The 20,596-nt window shown below is 43.6% G+C and overlaps 1 long non-coding RNA gene across 1 annotated transcript in view; it reads left to right on the top strand.

Moving 5' to 3' along the window:
* Positions 1 to 35: 35 nt before the first annotated feature.
* Positions 36 to 20,596, top strand: part of LOC109281616 (uncharacterized) — a 276,807-nt gene continuing 256,246 nt past the window's right edge. Inside the window, exon 1 of the long non-coding RNA XR_009459785.1 lies at positions 36 to 790. This is a non-coding gene — a long non-coding RNA (uncharacterized LOC109281616). The remainder of the gene's footprint in view (positions 791 to 20,596) is intronic.

The raw sequence follows: 20,596 nt of genomic DNA, 5'->3' as shown, positions 1-20,596 counted from the left end.
CGTGCGCGCTGCGCAGGGCCCAGCGAAGGGAGGAGCTTCTCGAACCCCGCCCCTTTCGCCTTTCCCTCCTGCGCTCCACCCCCCGCTTCTGAGGGCGTTGCTGTTCCGAGCTTCTCCCTCGGTGTTGAACGTGGCATTACCCCTACCAGGCAAGCATGGGACTACCATCAAGGAGAAGCCACCATCAAGGTGTGAAGTGCAGAGACCCAGCACTGGGGGATTGGGGGTCCAGACAGGGCAGGGAAGCCTACCTGGCAAAGCCATCACTTTTTCCAGCCCTGGCAGAGCCCCTGAGAGGACCCAGGGTATGCAGAGGCAGGAGGAGGTTTGCTGCTGCCACCTTCACTTGACCGCGTTGCCTCAGGCTGCAGAAGCTGCCTCCAGTCCCAATCCAGAGCCGTGCTAGCAAAGCCTTGTGGGACAGCCCCCACCTAAATCTGAGCAGGGGTCTGTTTTGATGAATGTCGCCAGCTGTCCACAAGTTTACAGCTAAGCTGTGAAAGACGAGGCGAAAGACGCTTTTTTTGAGTCTATAAAAAAATAAATTAAGAAACTATGAGCTTGACTGAGGCTGGATGCAAGTGTTGATTGACAGAGGACACCAGTATTGCTTTGTGGCTGAGCAGGTGCCCTGCAGAGACCTGTCAGGGTTTTGTGGCCTACAGAAGCCTTCGTAGACCCCTTCTCCTCCCCAGCCATGTGCTGCTGCTGCTGCATCACAGCTGCCTCCAGTGGCTGCCTACCTGGAAAGTAGGGAGGCTTTGCATTCCCAGGCAGTCTGAAGCACCAGGTAAGACAGGGAGAAAGGCAGTGTGGCTGGTATAGAGCTGCAGGCCAGCAGGAGGGAGAGGCAACAGGTGGATCCATTTCAGGACTTGGGGAAACAAAGCCGGCAGCCAGTAGGCAACATGGTACTGGTTGTGGTCGGGTATTAGGGTGTGGAGGTGTAGGGGACTTCTGGGATGGGGACAGCTTGGTATAAAACTATTTGCTATCTACTAAGACTCTTCTGGGAAGGGGCCTGCTCCAGATTTAAAAAGTTGGCGTTAAACCTTTAAATTCCATATCATACCCATTACTGCTGTCCAGGGCCTGGCAGAAGGGTTACCTTTACATTTTGTAAAACACTTAAGTAAAAAAGTTTGCAGATTGTTAGTAATAAAAAAAGAAAATTCTTGGGTTGGCAACCATGGGTGAAATGAAAAAAATGTAATGGATCACTCTTTGCAGTGCACAAAGTAGAAAGATCACCATCTTGTTAATGCTGGAAGAAAAACGGACGCTTATTTCATTAGGAAAGAATGAAATAAATGCAGGCATGCACACAGGAATCAGAATTTGTGGTAGAGGTGACCCTCATCTGCATATAAAATGAACTGTTCCAAACAGGAGATTTTACCATATCTTCAACTCTGTGAAATATGAGCTTTCATTTCTACCCAGGAGAACTTGTACAGTTTCTTCCTATGCCTGAAGAAAGGTGCATGTGCCTCAAAGCTTGCAATTAAATACTTTTTTTTGCTAATATCTACTTGGTCTAATAAAAGATATCACCTCTACCGTGAGTTCTGATTCCTTTTGCCTCTAGACCAATATGGCTACAAAACCTGGATACCTGACTGCATGCACATACATATTTATATATGTACCATCAGAATGGCATGTAAAAGTTGATGCACGTAAATTTTGGGAGCTTACTTTATCCCAACTTCCACTTTTAAGGGCAGCTCGCATGACGTTATTTTTCTTAAAACCTTAGCTCCTGTGCCAACAAGAAAATAGTAGGTTTTGTGTTTTTTAAAAGTAAGCTTTTTAGCCATCACTGTTTCAGAGAAAAGTTTGGAAATGTGAAATCCAAATACTCAAATGCTAGAAGGCAAGTGAAAAGAATTCACCATTTAAAAAATCGTACGATTTTTAAGTCATCCCCTTGGAGTTGGCGGAACTCCATAGCCAAGGCTCCCAGTTTAAGATAGGGCATCTGTTCAACGTTGCAGTTGGATGATTTCAATAGAGAGAGCTTTAAAAAAATTCCACAGAAGCTCAAACAAGAAATATATTTTCTGCTGTAAAAGTGGCAGTTGGTCAGTGATTAAAAAAGAACAAAATAAATCAACTTCCCACCTTACCTCTTTCTATATTGACTGACAATATTTATGTATACCATCTTTTAGGTGCCATTCTCAGATTGTATATATGTTCTGCCATAAGTGTGTTGTCTAGGGCACAGGAACACTTCTACGATATGTGTGTGTAAACAATTTCAACTATCTTTTACTGCCTTGGCAAATCATTTATTAAAGCCTTTATGAAAGCCTTGCTGAAGAGAAGAATAATAAAACACATATTATTTAATTTCATAATCCTGCCAACAGTGCTCGAAATAAACCACCCTCCAATAGTTTAAACTCTTTTGATACGTTGCTATAGTAGTCTGAATGACTTTAAATCTATAAAGTCACTTGATGCTGGCACTTAATTTGTGTTCAAAATAATTTAATACAAGTGATCACCGATCTTCCACCAGTTAGTAACTACTTATGTACCACAGAAAAAAATAGCTGTTGCTGCAACTATCAAAAACTCAGGTGCTATAAAGGTCTCACAGGAATATTTTTTCAACAAAATGTCATTTGTCTTCTGAAATATAACATGGGCCAAATTCAATCAAACTGTACCAAGAATATATTTGGCCCTTTGTCTCTAGATAGTACATTGGAAAGAAGAGCGATGAGATGTCTGGACCTCATGTTTGACAAGGTCAGGTTTGTAGGCCTGCATAAACTGTCAGTGCACCCAAACTGGTTTAAAAAGCTTGCAGCTATATTATTTTTATTATAACAAAATAATCCACTGACTTCAGAAGGCTAGGGTAGTCACAGAACAAGTGTATTATCCTTTATTACAAAAGTCAACAAAACAATAAAATAAACTTAAAATATTAGGCTTGAACACAATAATAACTCGACCTTGGCTTTAGAGATTTCCCAGAAGTAAAACCACAAGTTGTCTAGAGAAACCTTATTCAGGTAAATACTCTACTAACTAATTTATTTCTGATATTAAATTTCTTATTCCTGCTATATATCTCTGTATAAGGCTTGCAAGGGCCCAAATAAGTGTAAGAATTAATGCTAGCTAGAAGGAAAGGGAATAAAGAGAAGAGAAGAAATACTACCTAGAAAGTAGGCCCCTTAATAAATGAAAAGGAAGACCAAATTAACCATAATTCTAAACTGGTTGCATTACTGAACGGCTTGTGTAATTTTTTTCCTTAACAAGATAAATAAACAAAAGACTACAGGCAGTTACAAAGGAATTAAGATTTTCCATATATAAACTATTTTTCAAATGAAATATTAATTGTGATAGATTACCTGCATCATACCTAGGAAGAAGTAATTTGATTGGCCTTGAATTCAAATTAATATCATATAACTAAAAACTTGAGCTTATATAATAATCTTTTGAAGTCATTTATTATTTGTCAGGGTATTGTCAGCTATATGCTGAACAAAAAGGACCATCAGCTATCTCCATGTAAATCTGTGTAGTCAGTAGAGTTAATTTATTTTTACATTAGTACCACCAAAAAGCAGAATTTGGCCCACAAAACTGACTGGCACAAACAACAGCAACTAGGGTTGGTATATCTGTCTTTGTCATTTGGGTTTTTTATTTCAGTTCTGCCTCTGTAGTCCATTGTTTTAAAAATGCTCCTGCTAAAAGTGCTGGAACTTCTTTGTATCTCCATAAACATGAGTTGTATTCTGATACTGATTTCTTCTCTGCATCGTTAGTGGAAATTTACTTCAGATGTCACTGTTCTGAGTGTTAATTGTCCTTTACCAACCACAGTAACCTTAAAAGCTAAGACTGTTGAGAGGTAAGAGACTGTACAGCAAAGCAATGATTCCAGAGAGTCAGCATCCTATTAGCAAGTTATAACAGGAGACATTTTAAATGAAAGATTTCAGACTGAACTGCAGATTCCTGAAAAGAGCTTCAACAGTCAACTTCTTGCCTGACTGGCACTAAGTAATTAATAAAAAGCACAGGAAGACTCTCACCTCTTTTACTAAAAGTGTCAGTTCCTACAGTGGCCAAATTCTGCCCCCAGGTACAACTGTGCAACTTCATCTGGCACCATCTGTTCAAAAACTGCATGCCTAGCCATTCTGTGGTGCCTAATGTTTCACATACTGATGCTGTGAAATCCAATTAATTATTCTAATTTTAGCATCTAATTTGTTTACCTTTTAAATTTTGATTTGGATTTATGGCTTTCTAATATTAGCATACATGTATGTACACATGCAAGAAAACCAAATAAAACTGCTTTTTCTTAATTAAACAAAAATAAGGAGTCATTGTTTGATGAGCATTTGCCATGGAAATTTGCAAATCAGTCCATTTTTGCTGATAGTCAAAATTTGTCATACACACATCACTTTTAAATTTAATAAATCTCACTACTAATTGAATGAAACATTTTAATGACCGCATTATATTATCTTGGTCTATTAAGGATAGCTTTGTGGAAGTGCATGGAACATTTTAATGACCTTATATTATCTTGGTCTATTAAGGATAGATTTTTGGAAGTAAATATATTCTCTTAGCTATTTCACAACTTCTAGGGGCATCACTAGCCTGCCCCTTACTTTCACACCTTCTCTTATTAATTATTGAGAAGTCATCTCAAATAATTACTTTCCAGCTTTCCCTTAGGCTGCTTCTCACACTTAAGAGGAGTGCTGCCCCCTTCTCCCCCTCCCGCCCCCCACCCCCCATACATATCTGGAAAGGTCTCTCATTACTGTCCTCAAAATCTGTTTTTAAAACAGTGCATTGATGTGGTACCCACTGAAAATGTGACAACTGTTAGTCTATAGGTGTACCAAGTTCTTTATTACTGTCGTGGACCAGTATTACAAATAGGATGCATCTATCATGTGTCTGTCTATATCCCTTGTCTCTTGACTCATACTTCGCTAGTAAACTCTTTGGGGAAGAGAGCATCTCTTTGTTCTGTGTTCATATAGTGCTCCCTAGTGCTCCCTAGCACCAGGGAGTTCATGGGTGGTTCATGATTGGAATCAACACATTCCACATTGATTAAAATAATAGACAATACCACTAGCACTAATCATTGCAGAATTGGAGGGAAGCATATTCCTTTCTTCCTGTTACAGTTGTTATTGTACTATTTTATTTTAAAAGTTGTAGTAGTGGATTGTCAGATTACAGTAGCTCACTTGTTTTTGTACGTTTTCAAAGCAATTATTATGTCTTATAAAAAAATATGTTCTTAAAGTAATATGTTGGCCTATTGTGCTCTTTTGTCTCAAAACAAGTTACTTGTAATATATTTCCTATTTGTAATTGTAATACTGGTCCACTACAGTAATAAAGTTGTCATACTGAACATGTAACGGATCACTTTACATTGTTGGAACTGCTTTTTTATTACGACTGTTTGTAACTTTATGATGTCTTCATAAATGTGATCCATTGCAATAATAAAGTTGTCAGACAACTGCTGCAACTTCATGTTTTCTTTCCTAGCTCTAAAAGTTACCTTGAAATAGTAAATAAGCTCATTTACCAATTTCAATATTGAAATTAATATAGCTAGAAATATTGATCATTAAATATTATTATATAGAATGGCAGTTTATGATGTAATGTTTTCTTGATGGTACCAGCAGTTTTAAATGAACACTTCACTGAATTATAAATACTTCTAAAACTGTAAAATACACAATAGTTGTCACTTTCCATTGATTTTTTTTCATGGGCAGGCTATCCCACTGCAACATGCAGTTGCATAAGGAGTTAACATGGAAAGAAACTGCGTGGATTCCATCAAAGAGTGCTCTGTTTGTCTGGTTTTCCTTGCAGAAATGTAGCCTTAGCAACTTTTTGTTCTTGATGTGGATGGGCACCTTTTCATATTTTGTGGTAAGAGGGGGAGGGAATAGCAGGTGCTTTTAAAATTAGGAATAAAGCTGCTCTGTAGAAGCTATTTTGGTCCTGAATATGACTGTAAACTGTATCTGGCTGGAGATTGTGGTGGCAATGTAGTAGGGCTGCTCCTATAAAATATCACATTACACCCTCCAGAGGAAGGTGAGTATTGGGCCTCAAAACAGTAGCCTCCACTAGCCCTGGGCAAGCCACCCTCAGGCTTCTGCTGGCAAGCCCTAGCTTCTGATGGCAGGTGGTGCCCAGGACCTAAGGGGCGGGACTGCATCTCCCAGGCACTGTGGAGGATGCAGGATGGAAGTAGCTCTGCCCATCTACCCAGAGCCATGCAGCACGTCCTGGATGAACTGTGCTCGGGCACGGGCAGATCCAGCTACCATGTGGTGTCAGGCAGATGGGGCTGCTTCCACCCAGTGTCTCCCACAGTGCTAGCAGATGCCAGCCTCTCTGCCAGTGCGGGATGGAGCCTGGATGCAGACCTCTGTGCTATCCTGCCCTGTGCCCCATCTGGGCTCCTAGGAGCTGACGGGTAAAGGGGAGACAGGGGTGTGTGTACATGTGGGCACATGGACATACATCAGGAGCCCTGATGGCAGGGTTGGACAGTGTGGAGGTCTGCAACCAGGCTCCATTTTCCAACCCACCCAGCTGTGGACATGGCTGGTAGGTGCTGGTTCTAGGCTCTGGGCGAGCAGGGTGGGGTGTGCTACAGCTCTGGGTGGGTTTATACACCTGTGGCTGCTCTGGCACCAGCCCTAGCCCAGTTGCAGGAAGCCTTTGTATCTGCATGCATGTGTATTTGTACATACATGTGTGCGTGTTTGTGTCTGCAGCTCTCAGCAGTTCACCAAAGTATGTTAAGTGGCCCTTCAGCCCAAATAGTTGCCCACCCCTGAGCTACAACCATTGAGATACTGAGTGTCTAAACTCAATCTGGCCTTTGGATTCTGTCTCAATGGTCAAAAGGGGAGAGGGTAGGTCTAGGGCAGCCCCACTCCTCCATATTCTTGCCTAGGTATACACGTTGAAGGTCTTGGTGTGATGGTCACAGGATTCCATATGAAGCATATAGGAACCTGAGGCAGCTACCAAAGCATCCAAGCATCCCTATGCAGGGGTGTCCTGCTTGCCTCCCTTGAGAAGGGCCCTAGAAAAGGTGAGCAGAAAAAGCCATGCCCAAACCCAACCTATCCTGGTAAAAATGAAAAAAAGTGACTCGCATGTTGGAATGTTTGGACTCTGACACCTCGATTTGATTTATAGACTCACAGAATCATAGAAAATTAGAGTTGTAAGGGACCTTAGGAGGTTGTCTAGTCCTACCCCTGCTCAAAGCAGGACCATCCCCAAACAGAGCATTCCAGCCAAGGCTTTGTCTAGCTGGGTCTTAAAAACCTGCAAGGATGGAGATTCCACAGTCTCTTTGGGTAACCTGTTCCAGTGTTTTACTACCCTCCTAGTGAGACAATTCTTCATAATAACTAACCTAAACTTTCTGAAACTTGAGACTGTTGCTCCATATTCTGTCATCTGCCACCACTAAGAGCAGTTTAGCTCCATCTTCTTTTGAACCCCGCTTCAGATAGTTGAAGGCTGCTATTAAATTCCTTCCTGGTCTTCTTTTCTCTAGACTAAATAATCCCAGTACCTTCAGCCTCTCCTCATAAGTCTTGTGCCCTCCTCACCATTTTTGTTGTCCTCTGCTGGGCTCTCTTTAATTTGTCCACATCCTTTCTGCAGTGAGGGGCCCAAAACTGAACCCAGTACTCCAGATATGGCCTCATCAGTGCTGAATAGAGGGATTTCCCTTGACCTACTAGCAACACTCCTACCAGTGCAGCCCAGTATGCCATTAGCTGTGATGGTAACAAGGACACACTGTTGGCTCATATTCAGCTTGTTGTCCACTGTAACTGCCAGGTCCTTTTCTGCACAGCTGCTGCCCAGCCAGTCAGTCCCCAGCCTGTACTGGTACATGGGTTTGTTCTGTCTTAAGTGCAGAACTTTGCTCTTGTCCTTACTGAACCTCATGTGATTTCTTTTGGCCCAATCCTCCAATTTGTCTAGGCCACTTTGAATCCTAGTCCTACCCTCCAGCATATCTACTGCTCCCCTCAGCTTGGTGTCATCTGCAGACTTGCTGAGGGTGCACTGTATGCCATCTTTCAGGTTGTTGATGAAGATATTGAACAAAACCAGCCCCAAGACTGACCCCTGAGGCACTCCACTTGATACTGGCTGCCAACTAGACATTGAGTCATTGATTACTACTCTCTTAGCCCTTAGCCTGTTGCTCCAGCCAGTTTCCTATCCACCTTACAGTCCATTTATCCAGCCAATACTTCCTTAGCTTGCCAGCTCCAGGACTGGTATTGTTTTGGGGCACTCCACTTGATACCAGTGGCCAGCTAGACATCAAGCCATTGATTGCTACCCTCTGAGCCTAATGCTGCAGCCAGCTTTCTGTCCATCTTACAGTCCATTCATCCAGCCTGTACTTCCTTAGCTTGCCTGCAAGAACGTTGTGGGAGACTGTATCAAAAACCTTGCTAAAATCAAGGTACACCACATCCATTGGTCTTCCTGCATCTACAGAGCTAGTCATTTCATCATAGAAGGCAGTCAGGTTGGTCAGGCATGGCTTGCCCTTGGTGAATCTATGCTGACTTTTCTTAATCACCTTTTTCTCCTCCAAGTGCTTAGAAATGGTGATGATCTGCTCCATTATTTTTCCAGGGACTGAGGTGAGGCTGACTGGTCTGTAGTTCCCTGGGTCCTCCTTTTTAAAATATGGGCTCTATGCCTGCCATTTTCCAGCCATCTAGGACCTCTCCTGATTGCCATGAGTTTTCAAAGGTGATGGCCAATGGCTCTGCAATCACATCTGCCATCTCCCTCAGCACCCTCAGGTGCATCTCACTTGGCACTGTGGACTATGTCCAGGTTTTCTAAATATTCCCTAACCTGTTGTTTTGCCACTGTTGGCTGCTCACCTCCTCCCCAAACTGGTCTTCCAGGTTCAATAGTCTGGGAACTGACCTTGCCTGTGAAGACTGAGGTGAAAAAGGTGTTGAGTACTTCAGCATTTCTGCATCATCTGTCGCTAGGTTGCCTCCCACATGCAGTAGGGGACCCACACTTTCCCTGATCCTCCTCTCGTTACTGACATATTTGTAGGGACCCTTGTTACCATTCCCATCCCTTGCTAGTTACAACTCCAATTGCACTTTGGCCTTCCTGACTTCATCCCTGCATGCCCAAGCAATACTCATATTCCTTCCTAGTTGTTTGTCCAAGTTCCCACTTTAACTCGGACTCTGATTTACAGAGAACAGCACTACTAAACTACAAATTGGTTAGATTTGGAATTGACATTGCTGCATTATTGGAAAAACTCTCAGATACAGGTTCTATCCAAGAGAATGACTACATCATATTCTGGCATGGGAAGCCAGCAGGAGAAAGAAGAGAGCAGGGAGTAGACTTTGCTATTAGAAACAGCTTACTATCTTCCTGTGAAAGCCTCATTGCTATATCTAGTTGATTCATGATGCTCAGAGTACACACACAGAACGGCGTCATTATATTGTTTACTTGGCCTGGTATTATTAAAACTTGGCCTGCTATTCTGGGCAGACATGTGACTGATAATATGAATGAAAATGGCCAGCGACAAGGTTCCCTTCAAGCTGCGCACATGTGTGGCCAAGCACAATTTAAAATCTTGCCGTGCACTAACCTAATGCTGCGCACCCACCCGGAGAGAAGCTGGGCATGGAGCACAGCAGAGACACCGGGGCTGGCGTGGGACACTTACTGGAGGTAAGCTCAGGCAGCAGCTCCTTCCTGAGGCAAGGCCGGGGTGGGGACAGGAGTTGGGGCAGAGTGCTTCCTTGCTCCCCAAGGTGAGGGAGGGATGGGAGCTGGGGCTCGTGGCTGGCGCTGGGGAACTGCTTCGCTCCTGAGCCATAGATCCTCCAAGAAAGGGGGAGATAAGTTCTCTAAGGCTGACAGCAGTCATTCCTTGCAGACCAAATATGCCCCAAGCGTCTTCTCTGCAGCAGCTCCTCCATAGGTATGCCCACCACCCCAAATTAAAATCAGCATCTGAAATCAAAGAGAAGACCTGCTGTGCCACAATCAGAGGCTCCAGTGAAATTTGCATAGTGCAGGTGGAGAGAGACTGCAGGACTCCGGGGAACTGCTCCACTCCCCAGCCCCGACGCCATGTGCCTCCTTGCTCCCCAAGGCGAGGCGAGGCAGGGGCTAGGACTGGGGTCTTGGTCATTTAGAAATTACACAAAGCCAGTTATCTTCTCTCTCTCAAAATTGGGAAATAGTCCCGTTCCGTGGAAACGGGTTAGCTGTATTTATGTCCATCCATCCATCCATCCATAGCCTGCCAAAACAAGGAAAAGGTTAACAGAGAAGACATCTGCACCCCACACACACTTCCCTTAATTAGGTAAATTAATGAAAAAGTAAACAATCACACCTTTAAAAAACATATGCATAGACTAAAATTATGAATTAAAATCTTTTATTAGCTTAGGTGAATACAGGAATACCACATATAAGCTTCTGAATAGTAGGCAAGAGCACACACCACCTGAGAATACAAGCCATGCTTCCGAATAACAAGGGGCAACAAAAGGGGGAGGCGGGACCGAAGCAGCGTGCTCATAGACCGAAGTGGCATGCTTACAGATCACTACACCTTGGAGGGAACATTGGCTAGCGAGTGTTAGAACTCTGTGCAAGTCAAAAATCTGTGTGTCACCAACACTCACTTTGCTGGGAAAATTACAAAGACAGTGGAAACATGCATGATCAGGACATATCCTGATCTTACATATTTCCACTGTCTTTTTTGTCATGATCTTTTTCAGGACATGTCCTGATCTTTTTTGTGCTGACATGTCCTGATCTTGCATGTTTCCACTGTCTTTTTTGTAATTTTTCCATCAAAGTAGGTGTTGGTGACACACAGATTTTGACTTGCATAGAGTTCTAACACTCGCTGGCCTTTTTCATTGGACCAGGCACAACTACCTGAAAGAAATCCTGCATATGAGGTCTTATCACAGTGCTGACTGTGACACTGACCATATCTTAGCTTGCTGCAGCATCAGAATCAATGCCAAAAAGACCCACTATAGCAAACCTACCAATCGTTCTCAGATTGATGTCAACCAAACTAAAGACATAGAAAGACTCCGTAACGAAGAAGTTAGGAAAGCAAGTTTACCTAACAACCCAGCCACTTGGGATAACTTAAAAATTAACATGTATAATGCTGCTATAACCGCACTTGGCAAAAAATACAGACTGGTTTCAAGAGCACTGTGAAACCCTTCTACCACTGGTTGAGAACAAGAGGACAGTGTTAACCATCTACAAGAAATCTCCCAACACTATAACCCTGGAAAATTTGAGGAATGCTCAAAGAGACATGCAAAAGGAGGTGAGGAGGTGCATCCCAAATTTTTGGCTCAAACTCTGTGATAATATTCAGGAAGCAGCTGATGCAGGTTATAGCTGTGAAATGTATGAAGGCATCAAATAAGCAATTGGTCCAGTCAAGAAGAAAACAGCTCCACTGAAAGACCTAAATGGAAATGTCATCACTGATAAAAACAACTCGAGCGTTGGATTGAACACTCTGGAATTCTGAAGTGCTCGAAGGATTACCATAGTTCAAAGTTATGATGGATTTAGACAGTGAGCCTACATTAGAAGATTTGCAGAAAACCATTAAATCAATCCCTGGGAACAAAGCATCTGGCAATGACTGTTTGCCTGCTGAAATCTACAAATGTGCCAACCATGAAGTACTTTGAAAGCTCAAGTTATACTGCTCTGTTGGAAAGAGGGAGCAGTACCACAAGATTTCAAAGATGCTTAATTTGTACAATTATACAAAAACAAGTGAAATAGAAGTGACTGTGACAACTATAGAGGTATTTCTCTGTTGAATATCATCAGAAAAATTGTCATTCACATCATGCTTCCTCTTCTGCAGTCTCTAGGTGACGGAATCTGTCCTGAAAGTCAATGCAGTTTTTGCTCAGGATGCTCCACCATAAGATATGATATTTTTGGTCAAGCATCTGCAAGAGAAATATAGAAAAAAATGAATACCACTGCACATAGCCATCATCAATCTGCTGAAGACCTTCAATATGGTCAATAGACAGGGCCTTTTTACTATTGTGAAGAAACTGGGTTTCCCCACACCCACCAACTGTTGAATATCATTTGCTCATTACATCAACATATGAAGGCAACTGTAGTTTATGAAAACAAAGAGTCAAACACTTCTGACATCAACAACAGAATGAAACACACGTGTGTCTTAGCCCCTGTGCTCTTTAACATTTACTTTTCATTCCTGCTTCTGCATGCATTCAGGGACAGCAGTGATGGCATTTATCTTCAAACCAGACTAGATGAAGGCTTGTTCAACAACAGAAGGCATGGAGTGAAAACCAAGGTGAAAGAGCTGCTTCTGAGAGATTTGCTGTTTTCAGATGATGCAGCCTTGGTTGCCCACAGTGAATCTTCCCTGAAAAATCACTTGGGCAGATTTTCTGAGTCATGCAAGAACTACAGGTTTACAATTAGTCTCAAGAAGACTGTGATCACGTACCAAGGGATAGAAGAATCAATACCTGACATCACGCTGGTAAACTGTTGGTGTCATTGACAGCTTTTGTTACTTGGGTTCTGAATAAGAATTGGAAATGCAACTAAGAATTTTGGGTTATTACCAAAGCATGCATAGAACAATAAGCTATTAACTAATGTGAAGATTGAATCTTCAAGACTTGTGTGCTGTCATCTCTGCTTTATGGTTCAGAAACATGAGCGACATATGCTAGGTACATCAGGAGACTGAATAGTTTCCACATGAGATGCCTGCGCAAGATCCTGAAAATAAAATGGGAAGACAAAATGCCAAACATAGAGGTGCTGGAGCATGCAGCACTGACACGCTTAGAAACCACTGTCAAGAAGAGGAGCCTGCAATGTCTTGGCAATATCAAGAAAGTGGGTATACTTGGATGACTGGTGCCTCCTGAGTTGGGGGGGGAGGCACAATTCATGGGTGGGCCTGGGAGCAAACCAAAAGCACCATATCCACTCCTATAAGTCTGCCAGAGCTTAGTGCCTCCTCCTCGCCCCCCAACACACTGCCAGGCCGCACAGCAAAAAAACTGACCTGTCTTGAACGGTGCCTAGTCAGGGGCCAATCTCAGGGGGGGCACATGCCCCTCTCCTCCCCCCCCCCCGGTTTCCCCCTACCAGTTGCCTGTGCATATACTCAAGAATATTTTGTACAGTGAGATTCAGGACATGTCTAGAAAGTGGGGTTACCCTCTATGGCATTACTATAATGTATACAATGATATGAACTCATTCAGCATTAGTGTAGAAAGCTGGGAGAAGTGCACAGAATCCCATCTGTTCTGGAGGGAACATCTAACACTGCATGCAACACAATATGAAGCTGCTTTGATCCAGAGGATGTAAGTGAAGTGAGATAGAAGAAAGCAGTATGCTTTAGACTTGGACTCAAAGTCAGACACCACATAGATCTGTGAAACTTGTAACAAATCATTTCACTCTCGAATTGGGCTTGTCAACCTCAAGCAGATTCATTAGGTACCTGATTAGACCTCTTACATGTACACCATGATCCAGAGTATTTATGGTTGCCTAATTATAAGTTACTTAGTTAAAAAATAGCAGACAGATCTATTTTATCAAAATTAATTTATCATGATTAGTAATAAGAATATATATTTTAGAGAGGTGTAATTGTCTATCAGCCAGTGAGATTTTAGCATTTTGTAAAAATGCCTTTGTAAACATTAAGGACTTTAACTGAATTTGTGGGAAACAGTCTAGCTGCAGTAGTATGAAGTTCTGTGCTAGCTAATTTATCCTTCTCAGATGATTGAATTAATCCTGTAGTGCTGGAACAAGTCTGTTTCTTTAAAGAAAGCTAAATTTTTGGGAGCAAAATCCAAGACAGACTCTGATACATAGACATTTGGAACCATAAGTCTATAGGGGTCAGCAAACTATGGCTTGTGGGTTGAATCTGGCCCTCAAAGAAATTGAATCTGGCACACAGCAGCACATAGCAGTATACCTTCTCTGCCCTGCACCGTGCATTTGTTTGCTGTCAATTCCTTTTGAAGCATGCAACCTACCTGCTTCTGCCTCAGCTCTCCCTTCTTTTTGGCAATGGCTTCTCTCACTCTGCTACTGCAACCACAGATTATCCTTATTGTCAGATTCACGGTTCCTCTTCTCCATTGGTGATCTGAATTGGTGGCACTCACCAGCAAATGTGAGGAGAGGTTGCAGTATGAGGGTGAAAGAGAACGGTCCTCATCACAGAGCAGGAAAGGTTGGGTACTTCGGAGGCAGTTGCTGTGGAGGGACATGGGAGCCTGTCATTCGTAAAAGATTTCTGTCCCCTGGTCTATACTGTTTCCAGCTCTGTATGGTATAGACATCTTAATGTGACATTATAAATCAGCTAATTAGCCTGAGTGTGGCACTACATGTCTATAACTATGTTGTAACCCATGTTTTGCAGTTCTCCCCAGACTTGGAAACAATGTAGCCATATACATATAGTTCTGTATCCTTCTAGCAGACACAGCAGGATGCTGCCTGCAATTATGGGAACACGTTGCAGAAAACAGTCAACCAGGACCACTTTTTAAAAAACTGTAGGCTAAATGTCCATATTAAAGGGAGTCTTGGGGACACTAGGACACAGACCCCAAATTTGCAACTGTCTCAAGAGAGTTGTTTGCTTTTGTCACAAACCTATCCATGGAGTGCATCCAAAGTGCTGAGTTTCTCTCTGCTGTCCTGTCACTTGTCCCAGGATGAGACCAAGGGTTGTCCTGAAATAACACCTTACCACTACAAGCCTCAGCTCCACTGCCTTTAAACCAGACCTCACAAATGCAAAGGGGGAATCTCTTCTAGCCCCAGGTAGATTCCCATTTGAGTTTAGGAAAAAACTTTAGGTTTCCTTTTCTATAGAATGGGCAGGCCTGGACTACTACTTGCCCAGAGGTCACTCTTTCCACAGACAATCTGTAAGATGACTAACAGTAAAAGGATAAGTTATACAGGAGGAAAGAATCATACAAGACATGCTGACCATAAGTTTGAAGACAGAATAGGAAAAGTACAGTTTCTTACCCTCATCTGGCTGAGCCCTGCTCATGTTTTTAGGGATCATCCAGCCTGCTGATTCTACAATCCCTGACAGCTGGCCCTTGGAAAAATCCAAAGATGTTATCTAACTTACAGAGAGCTCTTAAAATATCTCTTCCCCCTCTCCCTCCCCGCCCCCCACCATCAGCATTGTCCCAAATTCTACATGGGTCTTAGAATCCTCCACAAGTTTCCCTTCCTGGGACATCTGGCATTCCTCTAGTCCCAACTCCCAGGGGGTAGAACAGAGAACTCCCCTTCCTCCCAAGCCCTTAAAGACTCCACCAAGGCTCCTGTGCACCCCACCTGCCCCACTGATCCCCCCCTGCAGACCCCACCTGCTCCCCAATCCCTCTGATGCCTCCCATGGACTTTGGTAACCCTTTCCACCTACAATTCATCCCACAGACCTCACCACGCCCCTCCCAATCTTTTCCATGGACCCAGCCTACCCCCCAACCCTGCTTGTCCCTCAATCCTCCAAACCCCTCCGGCTAGCCCCCCCTCCATTTCCAAAAGAACTGACAAGGTTACTGGTTTCACTTGCAAAATAGACCTACATTTGTTCTAAATAAAGAGCAAATAGGCATGAAAAAGGCAGAAAATGAAGCTCTTGGATACTAAACAAGCAGGTATCTCTGGCAAAGTGTCATTTTTGTTTCACATTCTATGAAATGCTTTCTTGAAAATATGTACAAATAGAGATATAGTTCAAACTTACTTACAACAAATAAAAATGATCTTTAGACAAGTTGAATGTTGCAAGGGTTCAGAAATTGTGCCCAACCCTGCAAAATTTTCCCAACAGGAATAGAATCATAGAAAATTAGGATTGGAAGGGACCTCAAGCGGTCATCTAGTCCAACCCGCTGCTCAAAACAGGACCATCCCCAACTAGATCATCCCAGCCAAAGCTTTGTCTTGCCGGGTCTTAAAAACCTCCAAGATGGAGAGTCCGCAACCTCTTTACCTTAGATTGGGTGGAGAGTCCATGACCTCCTTACCTTAGATTGGGTGGCATTTTTTAACTGAATGCAACATCCTCCAACATCCCTGAATGTCTGTACCCAGCCCTAGAAATCTCACCTTAGTTCTACCGCTGAATCTTTAAGCTACATTCTTGCACAAATGTATGGCCTGCTATTAAGCTTATTAATAAAAAATGTTCAATACCTAGAGACACTAGGGCAAGTTAAGGCTTCTGTAGCAGCTGCATCTGATTTTCCTTAGTTTGTCAGGGTTTGGTATTATTCTTTGAACATACCACCTCTGCAAGTCCACCAAAGACAATAAGATGGCACAAGTGTAACTCAAGCAGTATTTTGACCTGTTTTTGTGTGTTTGAATACTATCTCCCATAATTTCTTCTGGAGCTTTGGCAGCCTTCAGATCATAAAACTAATTATTTTATATATTTGTGATTATCTTTGATATTTACCCATGAAAAATATATTGAATTAGAATTACCGTAAATCTCAGACATAATATTTTCTTTCCTGCATGGTTTTGATTTGAGAGTGCAGTAGTGTCACAACGTGATGATAGGTTATGATATTTCAGCATCAAACACATTAATTCAGACTGTAAATAGATAATAGCCAACCTGACCCTGCAAACCTGTACTTCTGTGCATGGTCCCATATGCAACTCACAGAAATGTATGGCTCTTCTTGACTTGCTGCTAACAAACAGGGAAGAATTGGTGGGGAATGTACTAGTAGATGACAACTTGGGCAGCAGTGACCACGAGATGATTGAATTCAGGATCCTGAGGAAAGGAAGGATGGAGAGCTGCAGAGTAAAGACCCTGAACTTTTCAAAAGCAGACTTATTCACTCAGGGAACTCATGGACAGGATCCCCAGGGAAGCCAGTCTGATGGGGAGATAAGTCCAGGAGAGCTAGCTGTACTTTAAAGAAGCCTTACTGAGAGTGCAGAAACAAACCATCCAAATGTGCAGGAAGACTAGCAAGTATGGCAGGAGACCAGCTTGGCTTATCAGGGAACTCTTCAGTTAACTAAATCACAAAAAGGAAGCTTATAGGAAGTGGAAACTTGGAAAAACAACTAGGGAGGAGTATAAGAATATTGCTCATGCATGCAGGAATTAAGTCAGGAAGGCCAAAGTGCAATTGAAGTTGCAGCTAGCAAGGAATGTGAAGGGTAACAAGAGTTTCTACAAGTATGTGAGCAACAAAAGATCAGGGAAAGTGTGGGTCCCTTACTGAATGGGGGAGGCAAATTAGTGACAGAATAAGCAGAAAAGGCTGAAGAACTCAGTGCCTTTTTCACCTCAGTCTTCACAGGCAAGGCCAGCTCCCAGACTACTGCACCTGGCGGACCAGTTTGGGGAGAAGGTGAGCAGCCAACAGTGGTGAAAGAACAGGTTAGGGACTATTTAGAAAACCTGGACCAGTACAAGTCCATGGGGCTAGATGGGATGCACCTGAGGGTGCTGAGGGAGTTGGCTGATGTGATTGCAGAGCCATTGGCCATCATTTTTTAAAATGCATGGCAATCGGGAGAGGTCCCAGATGACTGGAAAAGTGCCCATATTTAAGAAAGGGGAAAAGGAGGGTCCAGGGAACTACAGACCAGTCAGCTTCACCTCAGTCCCTGGAAAAATCCTGGAGCAGATCCTCTAGGAATCCAATTCTTAGCACTTGGAGGAGAAGATGATTGCATAAGATGTCAGCATAGATTCACCAAGGGCAAGGCCATGCTTGAGCAACCTGATTGCTTCTATGATGAGATGATGGCTCTGTGGATGTGGGGAGACCAGTGGATGCAGTACACCTTGATTTTAGCAAGGCTTTTTATACTGTCTCCCACAACGTTCTTGCAGGCATTCTAAGGAAGTGTGGGCTGGATATAAGGTGGATAGAAAACTGGCTTGAGCATTGGGCTCAGAGGGTAGCAATCAATGGCTTGATGTCCAGCTGGGCACTGGTATCAAGTGGAGTGCCCCAGAACAATACCAGTCCTGGAGTTGGTTTTCTTCATTGTCTTCATCAGTGATGTGGAGAGTGGTATAGGGTGTACCCTCAGCAAGTTTGCACCTAGGGAGGAAAAATGTCCAGCACACCTACAGCCTAGGGAATGACCTGCTGGGTGGCACAGAGGTGGAAAGGGATCTTGGAGTCCTAGTGGACTCCAAGATGAACATGAGTCGGCAGTGTGACAAAGCCATCAGAAAAGCCAATGGCACTTTATTGTGCATCAGCAGATGCATGACGAATAGGTCCAAGGAGGTGATACTTCCCCTCTGTCGGGTGCTGGTCAGACCGCAGTTGGAGTACTGCATGCAATTCTGGGTGCCACACTTCAAGAAGGATGCGGATAACCTGGAGAGGGTCCAGAGAAGGGCAGCTCGTATGGTCAAGGGCCTGCAGACCAAGCCCTACGAGGAGAGACTAGAGAAACTGGACCTTATCAGCCTCCGCAAGAGAAGGTTGAGAGGCGACCTTGTGGCTGCCTTTAAGTTCATCACGGGGGCACAGAAGGGAATTGGTGAGTATTTATTCACCAAGGCGCCCCCGGGGGTTACAAGAAACAATGGCCTCAAGCTAGCAGAGAGCAGACTTAGATTGGACATTAGGAAGAACTTCTTCACAGTTCGAGTGGCCAAGGTCTGGAACGGGCTCCCAAGGGAGGTGGTGCTCTCCCCTACCCTGGGGGTCTTCAAGAGGAGGTTAGATGAGTATCTAGCTGGGGTCATCTAGACCCAGCACTCTTTCCTGCTTATGCAGGGGGTCGGACTCGATGATCTATTGAGGTCCCTTCCGACCCTAACATCTATGAATCTATAAGTGACACTGAGCTAGGGAGAGTAGCTGATATGTTGGAGGGTAGGGTTAGGATTCCGAGTGACCTAGTCATATTGGAGGACTGAGCCAAAATGAATCTTATGGGGTTCAGTAAGGACAAGTGCAAAGTCCTTCACTTATGAGAGAACAGTCCCATGCTCCAGTACAGGGTGAGGGCTGACTGGCTGGGCAGCAGCTATGCAGAAAAGGACCTGGCAGTAACAGTGGACAAGCTGAATATAAGCCAAAACTGTCCTTCTTACCAAGACAGCTAATGGCATACTGGGCTAAATTGGTACGAGCGTTGCCAGTAGGTCAAGGACAGTGATTATTTCCCTCTATTCAGTACTGGTAAGGTGACATCTGGAGTATTGTGTTCAGTTTTGGGTCCCCCATGCAGAAAGGATGTGGACAAATGGAGAGAGTCCAGTGGAGGGCAACGAAAATAGTGGGCGGACTGGGGCACATGACTTATGAGGAGAGGCTGAGGGAACTGGGCTTATTTAGTCTAGGGAAGAGAAGACTGAGAGGGGATTTAATAACAGCCTTCAACTACCTGAAAGGGGGTTTAAAGAAAGGATGGAGCTAGACTGTTCTCAGTGGTGGCAAGTGACAGAACAAGCAGCAACAGTGTCACGTTACATCAAGGGAAGTTTAGGTTGCATATTAGAAAGAATTTTCTCACTAGAAGAGTAGTAAAGTGCTGGAACAGGTTACCCAGAGAGGTTTTGGACTTTATCCTTGGAGGTTTTTAAAACCTGGCTGGTATGATTTAGTTGGGGTGAAGGACTGCCTGTAGGGATGTAATTGACTAATTAATCCAGAGGGTTGTTAATCCTCTATGACCCACAGGTAGTCAGGTTTGGGGCATTAAAGTAAGTTGATTTCCCTGAGCATTGATCTACTTCCCGACCCCACTCAGAGTTACAAAGAGTAGTTACACACTTCAACACAGGTAGGTTGAGCAATATAAGCTGTATTATACAACAAAACCCGTGCAACAATTACCCAATGAATAGTCCCATAACACCCGAGCCTCAACACAATAAAATACACCCGGCGGGACAATAACCCAACGCACATCCCAAAACCAATGTCCCAGGTCACACAACCAATCAACCACACGTTACAATGAGCTTCGGTCACTACACAGTTAACTGCTATGAAACTTCACACACAACCCAGAAACCACAGATGGCAGCAAGAACACCCTGGGCCTAGTCATCAGGAGAAACCCTCTAACTGTCCCTGAGGATTTCTGGCTTTTCCCTGCGTAGGTACTCAGTACCTCAAATAGGGAAAGGGTAATACTTTACCCAACTGTAGCTTCCTAATGACCAGGAACCTGCACTCGACGAACTCCCACACCCCGAAAGCCCAGAGTCAGGACTGTCCTGCCAGAGTGAGAGCGAGGCTGAGCCCCAGCCCCTGCTGGTCGCTCCGGACAGGATTGATAGCCTTCTAATCACACCACCTGTCACTCACCCAATGGTCCAACCATCGTCCTTTTCACAATACCCAATCAAATTCAAACCTGGGCAATACTTAAAAGGACC

The sequence above is a fragment of the Alligator mississippiensis genome, chromosome 2, assembly GCF_030867095.1.
Source record: "Alligator mississippiensis isolate rAllMis1 chromosome 2, rAllMis1, whole genome shotgun sequence".
In the NCBI taxonomy this organism is placed as follows: Eukaryota; Metazoa; Chordata; order Crocodylia; family Alligatoridae; genus Alligator; species Alligator mississippiensis.
Note: the sequence above shows the minus strand (reverse complement) of the source record. Positions and strands in the feature narration are given on the sequence as shown.